The following is a 6,629-nucleotide window of genomic DNA, read 5'->3' as shown; positions in this document are numbered from 1 at the left end:
ACACCAGCCAGACCTCCTCCAGGTACTGGACTCCCCCCGGCCTGCTGGCAGAGGAGCCTGGGACCAGCTAGTGACCCATGAAAGCAAATGTTCCAAAAGAAAGGAAATGACTCGGACACGCGCACACACCCTGGACCACCCTTCCTTTCTGGGTTCCATAGCTGAAACTTTGGGGGTCTTCAAGTTGTCCCCAAACCCCAGGGGGAATCAGTGTGAAGAGGGTTAAGGACAGAAATTCAGTCCTTGTCTCCCAAATCTGTTGTCTGAGTGGGCAAGTCTATGGCACTGGCTGGAAGAAAACTCGTAAAACCAGCCTGGCGCAGTGGAGCCCGCGCTAGCCCATCCGCACTGACTTGGGTGGCTAAGAAGGGACCCAGGACACTTCTTCAGAGTCCGTTCAGGGGCCGTTGAGCAGCTATTCCTTTTCAATCCACAGCTTTGGGATTGAAAACCTACCCAGATGCTCACATTATTGAGTCGAGGGCTGGAAAGTAAAGGATCACACTAGGGCCAATGAGTGAGGACCTAGAAATGTAGATCCCCGGAGTGGAAGTACCCTGTGCTTTCTAAGGACGCCGTCTGCCAACGGGGACCAAAAAACAATCCCTCTTTCTCCATGGGATGGGTCCGAGCCCTTCCGATGTGTCTCACAGTTGCTGTCATTACAGGAGGAGCTGCTAAGTTTCTATACGGGAACCGCCCAGATCTTCTGGGGTGACCCCCCTGGGGACTGCTGGCCAAACAGCCTGGGGCCACTGGAGCCTTGGAGGGAGACCTCAGCCTGCCTCGTACTCTGCCTCCCAACACCAGCTGGTGTTGCAGAGGGAGGTCAGCAAGAGTTTGGAGCTCTTGTGTGTAGATTTAATCACTCACATGTAAAGAGAGCCCCACCTCCTCATCCCGCAAGGACACACGCTGGGGAAAATGATTGCCAAAGGAGATGGCTGGTTAGAGCATGGGTTAATTTTTTTCTAAAGCATATTTCATAAAATATTTTCTTAAGATGACATCAAGTTAGCTGTGCAAGGTTAATTCACTTAGTAAGAAAACTCTGGGAGAAATAAAGCAGATAAAAAAACAAAGTTCCCAGGCCTTTCTCCTTGCAGAGCTAAGAACCACACACTCTCTCTTTGTGCTCGTGATGCTCATGTGGTGATCGCCCTGACAATGTCTAGACACAAAGAAAAAGGGGAAGAAATCACTTAGACCAAGGTACCCCCCCTTTCGGTTCTTCAAAATATAGGGGTGCAAATGTAATGGCCGTAAAAAGAAATGTCTTTCTGTGCAACCTCATTGTCTTCATTTCCCCTTGTAAATTTTTTAGCTGTTCGTTTCCCTAACCTATGGCTTATCAAATAATTGAAGTTCTGTAAACAAAAGATGGATTCTTTTGTTAATAAAGGAATCTTGACCACAACTAAACACCCCGAATTTTTTTGATATTTATTTATGTATTTGGAGAGAGAGAGAGGGAGAGTGTGGGGGGGTGGGGAGAGACAGAGAGAGGGGAAGGAGAGAATCCCAAGCAGGCTCCATGCTATCAGCGCATGAACCGAGAGATCATGACCTGAGCCGAAATCAAGAGTTGGACGCTTAACCAACACTGCCACCCAGGTGCCACAAGTACCCCTAATTTTGAAATTCAGAGTCTGGAGGTTTTGTTTTTCAGGGTAAAAGAATATACACCAATAGGAATAAAAATGCCACAAGAAGCAATGTCCTCAGTCCTACATCTTTTTAGTTAAAAAGGATTTGTTTCACCAAGATGTCAACAATGGACAAACTAAGACTGGCTACAGAGAGGGGAGGGAGGGAGCCGAGAGAGGAGATCAGGCCAAAATTCAGCCTTGAGTCAGCTGGGGCCCAACGTGGGCATTGACCAGAAATGACATCATCAGGAGCTGGCAGAGGAAAGCAGACCTACCAAAATCAAGATGCCAAAGAAAAGGCTCAGGTTCAATGACAAGCAAAACAGACATCCTCAGGCACTTCAGCACTCCCACCTACCTCCGTCTCTGTGGCTTCAGAGGATATCAGCCTTTCCTGTTTTTCCTCATCTATCCAGACCGTTCCTTCTCTGTCTCCATGCAGACTCCTTTCTCAGTGCTTTTGCCCCCCTCAGCCCCCACTGCTGGTTCCTGAGCTTTCCTCCTTCGGCCCACTGCCTTCCCCACTCTTCACATTCTGCCCAGTCGATCCCATCTACCCACATTTTTTTATTAGAGTAAAATATGTGTAACATAAAATTTTAACCACTTTTAAGCATACAGTTGTGTGTCATTAAGTACTGTCCCACTGTACAACCGTTGTCACTATCCCTTTCTAGAACTTTTTCATCTTCCCAAACTGAAACTCTGTAACCATTGAAAGAGAGGCCTCCCTTCCCTCCTCCCTTCCATCCACCTACATTTATATAGTGTTTACTCTGTACCATGTTGGGTACTGTTCTAAGTGCTTTATGTAATAATACTAAGAGGTAGTACCAGTATTCCTGTTTTACTTATGAGGTAATGAAAGCAGGGAGAAGTAGAGCAACCCGCCAAGGTTTTATAGCTGGTTAGGGGTTGTGGGAGACCGTATGGTTGGACCCAATTATTTTCTCCCTTCTCCACTAGGGGAATATGGCTTCCTGATCATGGCCACATACTGCACCTCCCATGGGAAAAGTGTATTTTCCTCCACTTCATTGACCTCAGGCTTTCTATGTGGCTGACTTTGGCCAATAGAATGTGAGCAGAGTTGCTGGGTGCCTGGCTTAAGCAGAAGTTTTAGAGTCACCGTGCGTCTCTGTCATGGCTCTTTTTCCTCTGCACAAGGCTGGGTTTAGGGTTCCACCATGAGCCTGGGTTCCGGAATGAGAAAGATGTGAGGTAAAGCCAAAGTCGACCCACAGCCTTCATATATGTCAGCGAGGATTTACAAGTTCATTGTAAGCCATTAAGATGTGGGGATCACTTGTCACTGCTGAGCCGCCTTGGGAAATCTGACCGCCAGGGATGAAGCTGGGATTTGAATCCAGGCATTCTGGCACCAGGCCAACACACCTCTACTGGGATCTGGGAGCTTACATTTTCATATTCTACTCCCTATTGCTCATACCACCTGGGTGACTACAGGCATCTCAAACTCAAAACATTTAAGGGAAAATCTCCACTACCCTGATTTCTGAACTTGGTATTCTGTATTCCAAATCCTCTATGTTCGTTAGTGATGCCACAACCTACCCATTCACTCATACTAGATACATGGGACCCGTTGTTGATAGCGTTTTCTTCGCGGAGCCAGTCAATTGCTGGGTCTTGCTCATTTCACTTCCTGCGTAGGTAGGCACTCCCCATTTCCACTGCATCTTCTTCCCACCACCACAGCCTTGGTCCAGGCTGTCAACAACTTGGATTAAAGCCTCCAGTAGCTCTCCCTCCTTCTGATCTGAGACTCCTCAAAGTCTATCCCCTAAAACAATCACACATACACAAGACCCAACTTTGTCACCCAGATTTTAAACCTATAAATCAATGACATACCATCACCTACAAAATAAAGCCCAAAACCCTTCACAGGCCTCCAAGGTTCCCATGCCCTGGCCCCTGCCTCCCTCTATCACCTCGTCCCACAACCCCTGCCACAAACTCTGTGCTCCGGCAACACAGCTCACCCTTCTGTATACACACACTGGCTCCACGCGTGATTTCTCTCCTACCTTCCTTTGCTCACTCCCCTCCCAACGACTTGGGCAATCCAGGAGTACTTAAAGCGACAACTGGAAAGGAACCCAGAGCAAGTTTTAATGTGTAAACCTGGTCAAACTAATTTTCTTTTTTTTTTTTTAATTTTTTTTAATGTTTTATTTTTATTTATTTCTAGGAGAGAGAGAGAGAGACAGCATGAGCAGGGGAGGGTCAGAGAGAGAGGGAGTCACAGACTGAAGCAGGCTCCAGGCTCTGAGCCGGCAGTCAGCACAGAGCCCGACGCGGGGCTCGAACCCGCGAACCGCGAGATCATGACCTAAGTGAAAGTCGGACGCTTAACCGACTAAGCCACCCAGGTGCCCCTGGTCCAACTAATTTTCAACATCAAGCAGCAACATTAACCAATTTCTAAAATCAATAGGAAAAAAAAGGTCTCTTTCAATGTGAGGATGTAAATTTCCCCAGTCAACACAGTTAAGGAGTCTGTTGAGGAGGAACAGAAAGGTGGATTCACACATCAATCAAGTGTTTTCTGATTTCTTTTGTACGCTCCCTGCGCTCCCTGCTCTCCCTCTAGGTTCAGCATTGGCATTTGAAAGACCAGTGAACAGTAGCTGGGCCCGGCTGCTCCTCAAGTGAGTAAAAATCTTCTGCTTTGTCTTGGGTGCAAAGCTGTGCAAGAGAAGCAAGGCCACCCACTGGCAACTCCCTGATGTGAAACAGTGACTGTGACATAGATGGCGACTTGGTAGGAATCCAAACAGCCAAGAATTCCCATAACTTTTCAGTAATGGGTTTCTCCACCCTTGAGAGGGCATCGAAGACGGATGAGCTAGTGTGTGGCTGCCCTTCAGAGAGAGGCAGAGAGGAAGTGTGAGTGGGAGCAAGCAGGGGATCCATTTCCAAGTGAAAGGAGCCTCATAAATCTGCCCTGGGATGGACGAATGCACTTCTGACGGCTCTTCTATTCAAAGAAAAGAATGGGTGTCAGGCAGGGATCCACTTTTTCCTATCTGTACCCCTAAAACACCATACTTCCAGCAACCAAAAGAGCTCACGGTGGGTGGCTTTCTTTCCTTCCATTGAGTGGACATATTTTCCATTGAAAACTATATATTCTCAGCCAGGCAGTAGCACCTGCAACAGCCAATCCTTTATAGTCACCAACGCAGCAATTGCCAATCGTGTTCTCGCTTGGCCACCACAGCACAGGGCTGTCACTATGTTCTTTCTCTCACTGGTTGTACCTTCCCATTCCCGTTTGCTGTAAACCCTGAAGAGACACCTTCAAAAATATCTTGACACCCTTCTCGATACTCAGTCCACACCCTTCTCTACTGTAACTTCATCCCTGGTCACCACCACCCTTTTATCTCTGTCTTCCCACCCGTATTTGTTCCTTTATGACTATTGTCATGATTTATAATTCTTGAACTTGGTGTTTGCTTATTCATTTGTGGTCTGGTTTCCAAGCTGGAGGGAGTGAAAGGGGTGTGTTTTTCTTCTAGCTGCTGGCATGATGTCCAGCACATAATAAATGCTCAGTAGATAGTCATTGCATAGATGGACAAGCGAGTCCATGGATGGATGGATGAATGGATGGATGGATGGTAGGATGGATGGATAAACAATGGATAGACAGATGGGTGGATGGATGGATGGATGGACAGATGAGAAATTGTTAAATTAGTGGTATCACCTGGCTTCTCAGCTCACAAGTGCCCATTGCTGGCCACACAGCCCACATAGGGGAAGCTATGGCCCAGAAAAGTAGGTTAGACTGGCTGGCTTGATGCAGTCCAGGCCTTTTGAGCCAAAGTCCAGCATGCCACAAAAAAAGAGGGACACTGGACACCCACCCTGTTTCTGTGGCCCAAGGGAACTATCTCTGATTCTAGCCAGAGGACCAAGATTCTCTGTCACTCACTCCCTGCTCCCCACAGCTAGCCCTGAGCCCTGTCTGAAGTCTAAATGAACTTCTTCTCCTTGACCTGCAATTGGCAAAGAAACGGCATCACAGCCTGGCCTGTGACAACAGCAAGCTCAGAAGCATGCCTGATAAGAGCCTGGTGAGCAGTTCACGCTCATTTCTGAGGGTGATGCTTAATAGCTCAGAGGTGACATCAGGGTCGGGACTAATATCCGATTGAACAGAAAGAGACATGACCTAACTCGTCTCTCACCGTGGGCCTGGCTGCAAGAGCTTCTCTTTCTTTATTAATTTCCTAACCGGAGCTGCTGGCTCAGGACTCCAGCCTGTCCCCAGAGCTGGGGCCCATGACTGGGCTTAACTCCAGTGTTGTTGGGAAGGGAGCAGACTCAGCTGGGTCGGAGAGCCCCCACGGAGAGCTGTGCTCATCTTGGCTAGAGCCCTACGGTCGACTTTCTCGACCATCCAGCAGATCGACCATGCTTTGAGAAAAGCCAGTAGGGCAAATTCAAAGTCTATAAAGAATCCCTCGTGACCCAGAAGAAAATGTGCTGCAGCCTCCCATCAAGCTGCAGGCGTTCCCCAGTGCCTGTAAAGGATGGTTTTATTTGTGTTTTTAAAAGTGATTTAAAACCAGTTTTCCAGTAACACAACTCTTGTCTAAAGCACCCGGCACACCTGGCCAGAAAGCAGGAGGCCTGCATTTGAGCTGGCCGCCCGCCTGGCGGGACCATGCTCTCTTCACATTGTTTTCCTTTAATATTCCCTGCATTGCTGGAGGAGGAATCCCTCCCTCCTTATCATCTTCCCTCCTCCACTGCTCCCTACCCCCCCTACTGCCCCCCGCACGGGCCTCTGAGACTGACAGATTGAAGCTTTGACACAGGCCCTCTGCTGTGTGGCTTTCATCGAGTCACTTAACTTCTCTGAGCCTAGTTTTCTCACCCCAGTGGCCTGCAGAAGGTATGGTACTTGAAAACATTTGCTGGAAAATGCCTCTATAATGGAGA

This window comes from Hyaena hyaena, unplaced genomic scaffold, assembly GCF_003009895.1.
Source record: "Hyaena hyaena isolate Hyena2069 unplaced genomic scaffold, ASM300989v1 scaffold_925, whole genome shotgun sequence".
NCBI classification, from domain to species: Eukaryota; Metazoa; Chordata; class Mammalia; order Carnivora; family Hyaenidae; genus Hyaena; species Hyaena hyaena.
This window is presented reverse-complemented; position numbering follows the sequence as displayed.